Source organism: Chelmon rostratus, chromosome 6, assembly GCF_017976325.1.
Source record: "Chelmon rostratus isolate fCheRos1 chromosome 6, fCheRos1.pri, whole genome shotgun sequence".
NCBI classification, from domain to species: domain Eukaryota; kingdom Metazoa; phylum Chordata; class Actinopteri; order Chaetodontiformes; family Chaetodontidae; genus Chelmon; species Chelmon rostratus.
The window spans coordinates 17,211,847-17,226,952 of NC_055663.1; positions in this window are offsets into that span (position 1 = coordinate 17,211,847).

Genomic DNA, 15,106 nt, shown 5'->3' on the forward strand with positions numbered 1-15,106 from the left:
CACATACAAGTACTGTAAACTGTACAGACACGGTATGAAATGTATAGAAGACACCATCTGTATTTATATAAGTAAGAGATTAGCACAGCTTCAAATGTCTTTTGGCGAAAGTGTTTAAACCGCACATTGTTCTGAATGTTTCGATAAATCTTCTGTGTGATCTACGTGAGCGTTTATGTATTAACAATAATCCGGCCCCATTCACTCGCGCCGCAATTTGTCAGCCGCATAAAAAAAACACAACAGCAGCAATTTGCAATCGCCTCACAAAGGGAAACTCTTTTATCTGTGCATTCTCCTGTCAGGATCCGAGATGAGTCACACAACACAAACTGGCACTGTGATTTTCAATTTGTCAGAGAGGCTGGCTGATTCTGTATCCCACAGAGACTGGATGTCTCCCGCTCTCATTCATAAAAACATAAAAGCCAAATCAGAGCCTGACGCCTACTTTATTATAGGGCATACACTGAACATCTGCCCTAACCATCCATCTTAGCATGCGCATCACGTGTGCGTGGGTGAGCATCGGTGCCTCACCTCACCCTATGGACGAGAAAGTTTGGAGGAACCGTGGCCCGCTGAGGGTTTCATGCATGTGTGTACAGTTTACGGATATTGCAAAATCTGTTTCTCATTTTCAGGCAGGGTGACGTGTCTAATGCGATCGCTAGCCATTGAAAACATTCACTGGCGCGAGGAGCTGATAGCCTCAGCTGACCCTCGTCTCACATGCGTGCTGCATAGTGACAGAACGTGTCCTTACCTGCAAGTATGTTGCAAGATGATAGGGGTGAAGAGTGTTTGGGTGCTGTTGGCAAGGGAGCATGTGTGTGTCTTGCCTTACTAGCAGGTGTCCCCTGCAATGAGCTGTGCATATGACTCAGCTCGGTGTGCCGTGGCTTTGGGCCATGTTCCGTTCCGTGCCGTAATCTGCATTTACAGTGACATGTGTGTGTGATTTAGGCTACTTTTTGGGACACATTTCAGACTCAGGGCCAGTTAACTGGGGCAGATGGTGACAAAAGCTGTGTCCCCAATTAGAAAACAGCTGATTGGGTCATTGGTTAAGGTTGGGGTAAAGGTAAGGGCTAGGCAAGTAGTGGTTATGGTTAGGGTTATATACCAGGAAATGAATGTAAGTGAGTGTAATTTCCCCAAAAGTGAGCTACGTTTGTGTGTAGGCTGTGCAGCTGTACGCCGTGCAGCGAGTCTCTAAATTGGGACACCAATCAACAGGCTTTCCGCAGCATTGTTCACATTATGACTGCTCACCACTAATGGTCGGAGTGTTACCCAGGCACAGGTTTTGGTTTGGGGTCAGAGGGAGCAGAAGACCGACTGGAATGTTCATGACTGTGTTAACGACAAGTAAAAGCCAGTGCAGGGAACACAAACGTAAACACAAACATGTGAGCCGTCAGACCTTAAAGACACATGCACTGGCTGGACACAGTCGACGCTGGTGGAGGATATTCAGTCCTTGCAGCAATTTGTAAAACTGAGATAATGTCGTTTTCCCTGTAAAGTCTAGGGCTTTGGACCAGCTGCTCCCCTTTTGAAATAAATTGAGCATGTCAGCCTCTACAAAAGATTAAAACCTTATTGCACTCATCATTCTTGTCGAAACGCAACTTTGTAGCTCTGTAGATCTAAAGGTTTTCAGCAAACACCAGAATACATGTTGGCATCGTACGCTTCTACAAACCAGGGATGTGTTGAAACTATACCTGTCCTCACATTCAAATTTTACGTTTCTTTAGGTTTTAATTTTCAATTTTGTCTCGTGACAATGCTGTGGTTTAGGTCTGGTTAACCACTTGGTTAGCCTTAGGAAAAGATCACGTTTTTGGCTTTAAATCCCGGCTGGAAAATGGCCCTACCTCCTGTTGAAAATAGCCGATTTTATCGCCACAAACATGGCTGGAAAATGGCCGACCTGGCGTTAAAAATACCCGGTTTTGACGCCGCAAACATGGCAGAGACAGTGGTCTGCTGCTTGACGGTCGTCTCGCCTGGCTGTCACACCACCACCATCCCTGCTCCTCTTGAAGAAAAACTCAACTTCATATAGGTTTACTGGTAATCTAAGTTACGTCACTTTGATGCCTATTGTAGAACTGTTATATATGAAACATAGACAGTTCTTTGTCTGTGGTTTTACAGAAAGATGCAATGCCAACATTTTATTCTGGCGACTGGGCTGCAAATGCCCTTGTTACCTAAAGAAGAGTGTTTCTTGCATAATCTGGGCAGAGCTTGACTGAGGAGTCTGGCCACTGTAACTCTTGTTAATCTTGGTAAGAAAACGTGTCTTCCACTTCTCACTTAGTGCAGCTCACTCCTCCAGATATGTCATCCTGTTACAGTAAATGCTAGTTTCGCCCAGTTAACCCCACCCACACACTAGAAATGTGACTGCACGTAACGTGGGCACGCTGCAGCAGTGTGTGTGTGTGTGTGTGTGTGTGTGTGTGTGTGGGGGGGGGGGGGGGCAGTTGTGTGTGCCAAGGCTCAGCCAATAGCATTTAGAGTTGGTGTTAGAGGTTATGTAGTCAGAGGAGAAGTGATACTGGGTGCATTTTTGTGACTTTAAAGGGTTGGACTTCCGGCACCCCGTCATGTACCCTCCCTCTCCCTCTGTGGCTTCTTCCCGGTCCAACTCTGCTCAGTCACATGCGCTTCACTCAGAGAGAACGCTCCCTGACTATTTTCCACACAAAGTTCACATGCAGGCAGTTGAGAATGTCTGGCAGCGAATCACTGTCAAATCTTTTGTGGCTGTGTGTGTGTGTGTGTGTGTGTGTGTTCATACTCTCTCTAATGTCTGAACGGCTGCCAGAGCAGCTCAAGCGACAGTGGGATATCTATCTGCAGGGCTGAACGTTACATGTGACTGGGGTATATTTTAACTGGGTTATGTAAGTGCTCCAGCCTGCGCTCTCCACACACAGATGAGGAGGGCTACGCATGATGCAGAGGACTGTGAGCTCACCACAAGCATTGCCTTCGCAGCACATTGAATAATTCCTTCACTGGGCTGGAACTCGGGCCAATACGTATTTCGCGGACTCTGGCTTTTCAGTATTGGTTTCCACTTCAAAAGGGCCTTTTAAGATTGGCTGAACTCTCTTGTGATTCATAGTTGTTGCAGCTTTTTTGCTTCTTTACCATCAGCAAACGTGTTAATATTGATTTCAGATGATGTAACGTTTTGAGTTAGTAGCAGTATAATATGGTCTTAATGTGAAGGTTAGGGTTACATAAGAGGATTTCTGAGACAAAAAAAAAAAAAAGGTGACCCTCACACAGACACTCACTGCTCTATTCACACTTTTCTGCCATTAGAGATTCATCTGAGGGTTGTGATCATGTGGCGTGATAACAAATAATGGGGTAGTCATTACATGTAGACATGATACAGACAGTTCTTGCGAGGCTGATCAAGTCTTTACTTGACGCCTCCCGTGGAGAGCATTTGAGATTTCTGACAACAGGCTAGCTGCCAAATCTATGTCCAATGTAGAACTGCCCACGCTCCCTCTGCTAGCACTTTTATGGGATCATTGTGTGGGTGTTTTAGTGTGAGATCCTTTCTAGAAGTGATGCAATATGGGCTGATAATTTCTTAGTAGGCAACCATCCAACCTCACTTGGAGAGGAGCTGACGATCATTGTGCTGTCATAGCTAGTTTTGACCCGAAACTTCACCACGGGTCTGCTGTGACAGCGTCACAGACATGTACATTCAGAGGTTGGCTTCAGAGAATTTTTTTGAAATGACAGAGCAACTGCTTCAGGGCAATTGTACATCTCAAATGCACTGGCTAACTGAAGATACCATGAAAGGTTTTATTCATTCTACGATCAGTCAGATCAGTATCATGAACAAGGTTAAATTACCTCATGAGTCACGATAGCCCCAAATCATGTACAGCCAAGCAAAGTGCTTGGTTGTGTAATCTGTCTTTTTATTTTCTTTTTTTGTGTGTGTGTGTCTTTTTTGTATTCTGGTCTCTGTTTAAAGGACCAGTGTGCAGGATTTAGGGGGACCTAGCAACAGAAATGGAATATAAGTATGTTTTCATTAGTGTTTAATCACCCGAAACTGAGAATTGTTGTGTATTTGTTACCTTAGGATGATGCCTTCATAACTACATTGGGAGTGGGTCCTCTTCCATGGAGTCCACCATGTCACACCACCGTGTTTCTACAGTAGCCCAGAACAGACAAACCAAACACCGGCTCTGGGGAGCGTCTGTTGAGTTTCTCATGTTTTTAGAGGTCATTGTAGGGGAGGGTGAGACGAGGGGTTCGCAGCTGCACGATGAGAGAAACTCATCCACACTTTATAGCAACAAGCATTTCAGACACTCACACAGACAACAGCTGCTATGCAATGTAAACCGATTATGAACAACAACTACTGATTCTTTTGGTTATTTCCTTGATTCACTCATGTTTGATGTTGTTTAGTCTATAAAAAACAGAAAACAGTTGAAACTGTTTTCACAGTGGCGTTCTGAGAGTCCATGGGTGAAGTGAAATGTCTGAACTAACTGCCTAAAATCCAAAGATATTCAATTTATTACACTGTTAAGAGGAGGAAAAGCAGCAAATTCTTACATTTGAGAGGCAAATGTTTGCACGTTTGCTTGAAAAATATAATCAGTTAATGGACCAGTCACTGCAGCCTTCACTGCTTGGTATCTTACAAAGTGCAGGATCAGAAATACTTTTGAAAAAGGGCAAATTGAAGAATGTGTTTAAATCAGCTTGTTGGGTGTTAGAGTGCTAAAATTTCCCAGGGGCCAAAGCCTTAAACAGGAAGGTGTGAGCGCACATTAAGGTATACAGCTGTGAAAGCACACTTCACTGATATTAAACTCTATAAACTAGAGAACTGGCAGACTAAAATATATATTAGACCACCTGAATATGTCATTCAGAATGAAATCTTCATCTGTACTTTATATTCTTCATCATCAGTGGAGCCACTAATGTTCAGCGTCATGCTGAATGTCACTAATGATGTTTGTCAGGGTTGCTGTGCGATCTGACGGGGGGCACGGTGCCCTTGTCCAGGAGGCAGAATGTCACAGTGCAGTTTCACCTTGACAAACCTCATATAGTTATACCTCAGCTGCTGTAGCTGAGTAGCGCACACGCATTAATCATCCATTCAGAGTTACTTCACAGTGCGGTTAAAGAGTCCTCCGAAATTTCCATCCAGAACCAATCTTTAATAGCCGGGTTGTTTGTGGCTAGCACGTGTCCTTGGCCCTGCCCCAGGTGTGAGGTTTCTGCTCTCCTTACCAATAGGAACAGCAAAGCTTCAACGTGGGCTTTATGCTTTTTTTTTATTTTATTTTTTTATTATGCTGCTGCTGCTGCTGCTGCTGCTGCTGCAGTCATACACTTGCATAACATTGTGAGGCCCACTTTAGGACTACAGCTCTTTTGTTTGGATGTCATCCCAACCTTTCAAAGTGAAAAAAGTACCTGGCATCTCTCCAGCCTTCGTCTGAGGAGCAGTGCTGGGATTCAACAGGGGCCACAGAGAGGAGTTAGCTTCTCCTCCATCACTTCCTTTAAAACAGAAAGACCGAGATGGCATGTTAAGTGATGACTGAGCACTCAGCCATAGGACATCTACTGGGCCTGCTCTTATGCGTGACCTGAAATGAGCCAGCACATATATATATAATGGCTTTCAAATACTGGTAAGAGTAACAGTAAAGCTGCATAAGAGCATGCGCACTGAGTCTGCAGAGGTGAAGTCATTCCAAACCTTCAAATGTTTACCGGTGTAGTGGGAATAAGGCTGAATTATTGCAATAAAACGGTTCTGATTCGCGTTGGGAGCTGGAGAGCAAGAGAAAAGCCTGGGGGTGAGGTTAGATAAGGCGAGGGGGAGGACAGGTGTCAAAGTGTGGTTGCTACAGAAAGTACATGTGGAAGGAGCATGAGGGACCTGAGGGACTGAGGGTCTGACTTGCTGCTGCTGCTGTGTCCAGAGATCGCCCCGGTGCAGCTCCGTGCTTATTCTGGCATACACGTGACACTCTCTCTCTCACTCCCCTGCCCCCAACTTTATCTCTCTCTCTCTCACACACACACGCAGACACACACACACACATACACACACCTTCTATCACTCTACATACAGAGCACTAATCCTGTTCCTGCCCCCTCACTGCCCTTTCTCACATTTTTACACTGCCTCCCCTTAATTCCTTCAGTGATCTTGCAGTCAGTCACCTCAGCCTGCTCGCCGCCCCCCGATCTCTTTTCTCGTGTCATCCCACCTCGCCCACAAGTGCACACATGTGCGATCGGCTGCATCCTTCCTCCATGCGATCTTTAGCATGATGACTTCAAAGAATAAAGCTCCTGCAAAGGGAGCCATGATTCACAGCCTTTCTTGCCATTACCACTTCTGGGTACATTTTGTTCAGCCTAACTTTAAAAATGCTGGAAAGCGTGAATCTTACGTTGTTAAATTAAGATGCCACGAGGCTGGTGAAGAGTCCGAAAATGACGTGAGCTGCGGTGTGCAGCAAGGTTTCTTTTTCTGTCAGTACAGTATGTGCTTCAGGAAGCAGTCAGAGGCAAGAAAAAGACAAGGCTGGATGACTCAGACAACAGGTTCTGCTGCCACTGGCATCATGGCTGAAATGATAATGAGAATACACTTTATACCATTTATATGTATTTATATTAGATGGACATTATATTTTCAGGCCTGTTTTCCCATCTTTAGGTCACAAAGGTCTTGTGACTTGAGAAATTAGGCGTTTAAAGAGATTGGACAAGTCAAGTGCACATCAACAAAACCTCACTGGGACAGACAATGGATACAAATCAGATCATTAAAATTGCAATACGAGGAGCACCTGCACACTGCGATCACAGCTCCCTTTAATTTATCAGCAACATTTCGTCAAACCGCAGTTCTTCCTCAGGCAAATCCACTCATATTCATATTAATGTATCCCATTATAGATGCCACAATCGATGATTTATGTGGCCAAAATCTCAATTTACTGCTCATTATAGAGCAAACTACTGAGTGTCTTTTTCGGTGTATGAAGCGGTGAATGAGTTAATGAGAGAGACAGACAGATAAACAAAGACTGTTTGACTGCTAAAAGTAACACCTGTACTTTTCATAGGACATTTCCTATGACAACAATAACTCCATTAACTGTCATAATCAGCATGACAGTTTGACAGCATGTACAACACCAGGACCTTGGACCAGCCACATCTTAATGTAATGTAGCCAAGATTAATTTTATCAACTGCACCAGTGCTTTTCCTGTCATAATAAATCACAGTGTCTGTTCTCTTGAAACTGTGGTGGTAAAAACACTTACTGCATTCACAAAGAAGATAAATGAAGGTACAAAAAACAAAAGGACAGGATTCACCAACATTTGGGTGAAGACAAAGCTAATGCTTATTTCAGAGAACAAATGTTTGTTCGTTGATGTTTGGCATCCGTTCACCCTCTCACTACACTGGCTATTGTTAACAGAAAAATCATTTGCTCATATAAACCAATAATTGCACTTTCACACCAAAATGAGTGCATATACGCAGGCCTTTTAAATGCGGGAAATCTCACTAAAAATAGTTGACTGACTGTTTTCTGTGTGTCACGTTCGACGTCATGTACAGGGAAACAGGAAGAACAGAATCGCTGTTACACATTGTTCACATAGGCTGTTAACAAACAATAAATAAAGTTCCTGGCAATTTTCGTGGCAGTGTCCGGAACTTCAATGTACGTCACAGTATCGCGCTGAAAAGGGGAGAAAATGAGCATTTTCCACCCGGGTGTCATGTTTCAATCATTGCTGTTTGGAGCTGGAGCTGATAAATACCTGTAACTACTGCAGAGCCATTTGACCCAGGAAAGAATGCTGACAGTACCCTTTCCACTAATGACAAAAGGCAATGTACATAGGTGTTAGTGGCTTTTTGTCCAGTTTGAAAGGGGTATAAGTTACAACATTTTTTCTCGCTTACAACTCATTTATAGTACATATTCAGACGTGCATTAAAGGCAGGATCATAAAAGGGGGATTACTCTCTAAAGAGTAATCGTACTTCTTAAAACTTAATTTCACTACATTTTGAGTGGATTTTGGGACAGAATAGCGAGGCCTCAATTGGTAAATGATGCACAGAAAAACCATCAGGACAAACCTGTAAGATTTGTTTAAATCAAATCCAGTCAGTGAAATATCAGCAGGACAGAACATTTATAGGCTGGGGAGGTATTTAATCGTATAAAAGTGGTGACCTCACTATGATCAGGCCTGGTATAATGTCAGAGTTTTATCAAGCTGTAAAAGCTGGTCATCTACCAACCCCCCCCCCCCCCCCCCCCCCCCCCCCCTTTGTGGACATTAGCCCGCCCTGTGAACTGGGTGTGGAAAGGGTGGAAAATTCCAGATTTTCTGCAGAGAAGCAGTTGCGTGTGTTTACTCCTCCATCTCTCCAGAGACATTAACTAGGTCAAGCGCAAATGAATCTGCCAACAGCCTAAAGAGCAGTGGTGACAGCGGGGGAAGGTGGTGGGGGTGCGGGGGATTCTGTGGACTTTGACAAATCTCATAGTCAGGATGAAACTAAGTTACCTAATTTTAGCTCAAACCTCCCCCGTGGCCCATTAACTTTCCAAGGAGTCTGAATTCACGCAGCATTGGTTGGAGCTCAGCTCAGCGGGATCCTGGTTAAACAGTTTAATGGTCACACAGCTAATTATGCACAGCCACAAACTAAGCCAGTCAAGGACACTCAACATTACAACCATTTATCCAGCACTAAATCTTCCTTCGCTGTAAACTCCCGGACTCTTAAATGACATGTTTTCTGTTCCCATAGAGCACTAAATTTTCCCTATATATTTTTTTGTCCATGTGAATCTGCTTCTACTCATGATTTCATCCTGTGTTGGCTGGAGTCCACTCGAGTTAAGCCCATCCTCTCTGTGGTATTTTCATTTAGTCAATAAAACGTGACCATGTAGTGAAACGGTGGGTTATTTTTTCCAAGTACAGCTTCTCAACTTCCTGCAAGACAAATATCTGCGTCTGCTATCGTGGTTGTATTTCCCCTTTGTGAGACCACAAAGTAACAATACACATTTTAGTCTGTGTAGTAAGAGTAATTTTAGCCAACAGCAGTATGTTGAATATTCAAATAATTATCCACTAGCAGCAGGCAGAAGAAAACGTATAATTATGTAAGGAGGGTACATGATGTAATGGAAACGAACATAAATTTTGTTTTTACGTAATGGACCTCTCAGACACATGGCGGTAAAGGGGTGTGAACGAAGGGGAAGCCTTAAAACATAGCTAAGCGCACTGAGTGTGACAACTGATCCTCAGGTTTCAGCCAAATGTTTTAGGCTAATTTAACAGGTCTAGTTTTCCACAAGGTCAGTAGGTTCAGGGTGTCACAGATGGCTGAGCCCAGGAGCCGAGAAGCTGGTATTTCTTAGCAAAGAGAAACAGAGAACGGGGGAGGGGGGATGGGCTTTTCAGCAGGTCAGTGGGTTTCTGCACGCTTATGTGTGTGTGCGCGTGCGTGCGTGTGTGCTTGTAAAATGTACGTGCGGAGCCACGTGTGTGTTTGCATTAGCAACCCAAATACTTAAGTAATGATTAGTGCGTATTTGTGAATGGAAATTTGGATTTGGAAACCAATGTTTCAACTTTACTCATCTTATTTTAAAAGCATCTCATTTTACAGATTTGTGTCAAAATGTAGTTTTAGGGTGAATGATTTAGGAGCAATGAGCTCCAGCACCCCAATGACGAATGCCAGAGCTCACCAGTTGTGCCCAAAATGACAAATGATGTCTTTACAACTTCTCTCTTGCGCCTGATTCGGAAACACTTGAGAAGTTAAGTGAATGTGCACTTGCTGGTGCTTAACACACAGTGACCTCTCATTGTCCTTGGCCTCAGCAGAGCTTTTTTGCTCCTCTTATGAAAACAAGCCCGCCGAGCTGCCTGTGGGATGACTGACATTTCCTCCTTTGGCTGTAACTTAACTCACACGAATTCACATACAGGTGAAGGCTTGGGCAAATGCTTATCAAATGCTCAATCACTGATTAACTGCAGGTCAGTTTCAATCCACTGTTCACATTAGAGTTGATTCACTTATTGTGGATAGGATAAGATGAGATAAATCTTATCAAGCATTTGCTAGAATCTTTATTAATAATCACAATTTTACCAACAAACAGCCAACATTTAGTCATTTTGGGAAATATTCGCCGATACTTGGATAAGAAGAGTAGCTAGCAGTTAGCGTAGCTTAGCTAAAGACTGGAAATTGGTGGCGAAAGCTAGCATGGCTCAGTGTGAAGGTAACAAAATCTGCCTTCAGGGTATGTGTCAAGCTATTTTCTGGCTTGGAGCTACAGTAAAACTACAGATTTTTACACAAATTCGACAAACAGAACATATTGTGTTAGCAGGCAACTTTCGTTGCGTTTGGACAGAGCCAGGCACAGGAAACAGACAGGGCTGTTAGCTGTTTCCAGTGTTTGTGCTAATCGTAGCTAGCCAGCTGATTTAAATCTAACAGATGTGAAAGTGGTGTCGTTCTTCTCATCTAATTAAAAAATAAAAAAAACATAAACATACTTCCAAGCATGACAAACTACTACATAAGATGAACGATCTTATCAAGCCTCTGCTAGACTCATCATATTGAACTGCTAGACTCATCATATTGAACTTGACTAACAAACAGTTAGCTTATTAGCATACGGTATGTGTGGTATTTAAGTTGCTTGATGTAAAGACTTGAAAGTAGAGACCTGTTATGAATGTTTCTGAAACCAAGGTCAGTTTCTGGCCGTAACTGCAGACAATGACTATGAGTTTCCACTTTAAGGGCTGTAGCATTGTTGAAAACTAATAAGTGGAAGGTTGATACCATGTTACCATGCAATGCTCCTGGTTTAGATTTGTCTTAATTGTATGTCAGCCCATTAATTATTCTCTGGCTTCATCACCTCTCAGCACGATTAGCATAGCATCACATTTATTTACTGAACTTAATGTCTTAAATTTACTCAGTGACTAACACTATGCTAGACGGACTCCTCAAGTCACGAGGGAAGTTTAAGTGTCGTGTGACTTGATTTCCATCATGTCACTGGTGAACAATTATTGAAATTTAATTGGCTGCTAGAGAATTTGGGGCAAAACTAAGCCCCCATTCATTGAACTGAGCTTCTGCAGGAAGGTATCGGCAAGAGAGACCTCCTAGCTATTCTGACAACACCTCACCTGACCTTTGACATCACCTTTTGACTAGAATGTAACAGGACACAATGTGAAATGTGAGGTCTAGCGTGACCTGCCAGAGAATTCATTTTCTGAAACGTTCTCGGAGAACCAGCTAAAATGTCACAGCTGAGCCATATATCATGCGGGAAATCACATGAATGGGGTCAGAGGGCCCAGGGTTCACTGTAGACATGCATCAGGTTGCTCTGCTGTTCAGTGAAGATGACCAGTGGTGAAAAGTAACTGAGAACATTCACACAGGCACTGTACTTAAGTCCAATTCTGAAGCACTTGCACTTTACTTGAGTATTTCAATCTTAATTCTATTCCTCCTTTACCACAATATATTTACCTGACAGTCACTATTTTTCTTTAGTATGATGCATTGTTCAGTAACAAGTCATTTAGTGTGCAACTGAGTCCATAATATCCAAATAGTCCAAATATCAATGTCAATCAAAATTTTCTTAATTAAAATTCACTAGGGCTGCAACCTGCTTTATTCTTTCTTGTTTAAAGATTCGGTCTTGTTTTGAGAACATTTTCTTTTTTTTTTTTAGGTTGATTTAACTTCAAAGCAGTTTGACTTATTCTTACTGCTCTGCAAAATAAGTTTTGGTAATTGCAGACAGAAATGGCTTCGCACATTGAAGCGTTTGCAGGCTAAACTGCCAGACACTTTATAAGGCAATTAAAATCAGCTCTACCTCACTCATACCTGTGTGATTGCAGGACGTCTGTATTTATTTAAAATGACTACTTTTACTAAGTAAAGTGTCTGAATGCTTCTTCCACCGCTAAATATGACCAGAGCAACGATAATGACTGTCTGATGACATGATCTGGCTGAGCAGGGCTAAACCAAAGCTTGTTATACCAGTAGAGATTCCACCAGGTCACATCCAGGTTTAGAGGTCTTGACATTATTCGTGGTTAGTCACCTTACAAGAACAAACAATTGTAAGGAGACTGTAACAGCTACTTCTGCTTAAAAAAAACAACAACAGTCTGACGCTGCTGCGCTCTCCAAGGTTAGAAACCCATTACTGCTCTCTGTGTTTCTAATCCTCTCCATCAATGTCCCCCCCTGCAATTTGAGCACTGACAGCAAAAGAGTGAACGCATGATGAATTCAAGTTGAAAGCTTGTCATTATAAGTAGTGCACTCATGTGCCCATGCTGTGACTCACGAGTGTGCTTCATTCAGCCTCCCACTCCTATTTGCACATGTCATCTGCTGCTCTGTCCTCCATCCATATAAACGTCAGAGGAGGCTGGCTGTCCTCCTACATCCCCTGCAGAGTGCGACCAGTTGGATAGGCAGCCTGGTCCAAGCACGCTGCCTCTCTGTAGATGCTGTGATCGACAGCCGACACAGAGGGCCCTCATACTGCATGCCTAATTACCAGGCCACATGGGGCACGAGCAAACGGCGCACGGCGTACGATATCGGCTCAGTTTGCTCCCTCACATCTCCGCGCTGTGTTTGATTCTGTCCTTGCCTGAAGCCCAGCCAAAGAGAATCATCAGTGTCTGCACTGTCTTCCCCTTTAGTGCTCCAGTTACTCCCTCACACACGCTCTGGCCGGAGCTCGGCAGCCTTTGTGGATGCTCTGACAGACGGAAACAGAAATAGCTCCACAAATAGACCCATCCACTGGCTCACAGGGGAGCAGTAGCCCCACTTCTGTGTGCTCTTGCCTCCTTTTCCGTGTGTGCCTCGGGCCAAAACAAGTTAGCTAAGAACCACAGGGAAATCAAATTTGGAATTATTAGATCGTACCGAAGGTATCGAGGGACGAAGAGAAATGTGTGCATAAATATATATTGTCATGAAAATAGGTTCATTTCTGGAGCTTTCTGCTGCTTGTCAATAACATAATCTGGAGCAGTTTGATTTGAAATGACGTAATAACAGCTAAACGTAGCTGGATTAACCCTAACCCATGTTTTGTAACAAATTTCCAGAAACCCGTAAATCTGTTTTAATCTGCAGGGTAATGAATTGAGAGTTCTGAATACAGACAACGAGGAAATGAAAGCCATTTATCTCTGGATGCCATTAGTGTGGCGATTAGATTACTTGATTACTCCTTTTTTAGTCAGACATGTTACATGATGCTTTCTGGGTGACAGGAAGGAAGCAGCACCGAAAGAATATGTGGAAGCTGAGTCTGCACAATGCCAGCATGATGCGGAAGGGGGAAAGAAAAAACTGTATTGAATTTTGGATGTTCATTTCACTCTTTCTCCAGCGAATGTTTCAAGTGAAACGTGAGGACAGAGTGTACGTTCAGTAAAACTCACGTTCTTGATGTGGTTTGACAGCGTGTGAAAGTGGGAGGTGAGAGACTGCGAGCGACTGAGTCAAACCTCCGTCTGTGATGCCTCTCCTGTGCCATTTTTTTCTTTTTTTTCTCTCTCTTTTTTTTATGGTCGTGTTGTGACAGACAGAAACATTGTCTCTTGCCTGGACTCCGTGTGTCCTTGAGCCGGCCTTCCGCTACAAGCCTGCAAGGATTGTGCTTTTGCATCATCCCTCTTCCCCTCTCTTTATCTTCGTCTCTTCTGTATGACTTAGCTCATTTTGGTACCTTGCGCAACATCAGCATGTGTGCAGAGAAGAAGACAAATCTCAGGTTTAAGTAATGAAAACAGCACTGATGGACTTGAATGTGCAGTTTTTTTTTTTTTACTTTTACTCTCTCTCCTATCCTGAATTTGTTCCATCATAGCTTGGATTATATAAGTCTACACATATGCAGCTACAAAAGACTACTGCTGCTCTCTCAGTAACTCTCAACTGTGGCTTCAGCTACGAGGCAGATGCCAGAGAGCCTCCTACTGCAAGGACCTGAGGCGAGGAGCCTTTGAGTTACTCCAGCAGGAAATATGTAGAATAATCTATCCTAGGACAGGGGAGAGGCTTCAAAGCTCTACTCTGCCGTCAAAATTGTCTTTCCATCTGCAGACAGGGCTCTACGAGGACAGACTCACACCTACCGCCGCAGGTGCAAGCTAGCACGTACGAGGGCAGAAGTACACAGATGAAACAAGCGCAGCACCTTGACGTCACTTAAAATGAGACGCCGTTTCTCAAACTCTGATAGGAAGTTGTGCGCAGACGTCTCGGGATCAGAGACGTTTACATTCGTCACGTCATGCATCTGTTTTCCAGATAAGGTTGGCCTACATTCCACGTTCATGTGGGCACATCCAAACATCATCATTAACTGGATAGAAATCTGGCTGCATCCACACTGTGATATTCTGTAAGGATTACCTTAAAAAAAAAAAAGCATCAAGTATTCATTAAGAAGCATTTTTTAAATTTTCATTTACACTTGACAGAGGCTTTGCCAGATGTATTCCATGTAAATGTGCCCATTGCTTAAATGAACATTTACTTGTGCCGAAAGAACTGAAGAATTTGTAACCTATTTACTCCCTGTCACATTAAAGAGAAGATGCATGCCTCCACTGTCTAGACTACATTACTCATGCCCAGCGGAGAGGGTAGAGCTTTAAGTTACGGCCTATTCTCAAGCCTTTAACGACATAAAGCTTTGGGCTGTGAAAAGTAGCACAGTTCCTGGTTAGTCACTGAAGCCAGGCGACTCTTCATCTGATATCGCAGCGAGGCTGAGATGTTCTCTGAGGTGAAAGAGATGGAGGATCAACAGAGCCCCTCCCCATGTCTGACCCTGGACGAGCTCTTGGTCACAGACTCACAAACACAAGTGCTCCCAAAAAACAAAAACAAAAAAAAACCTCCCTCTTTC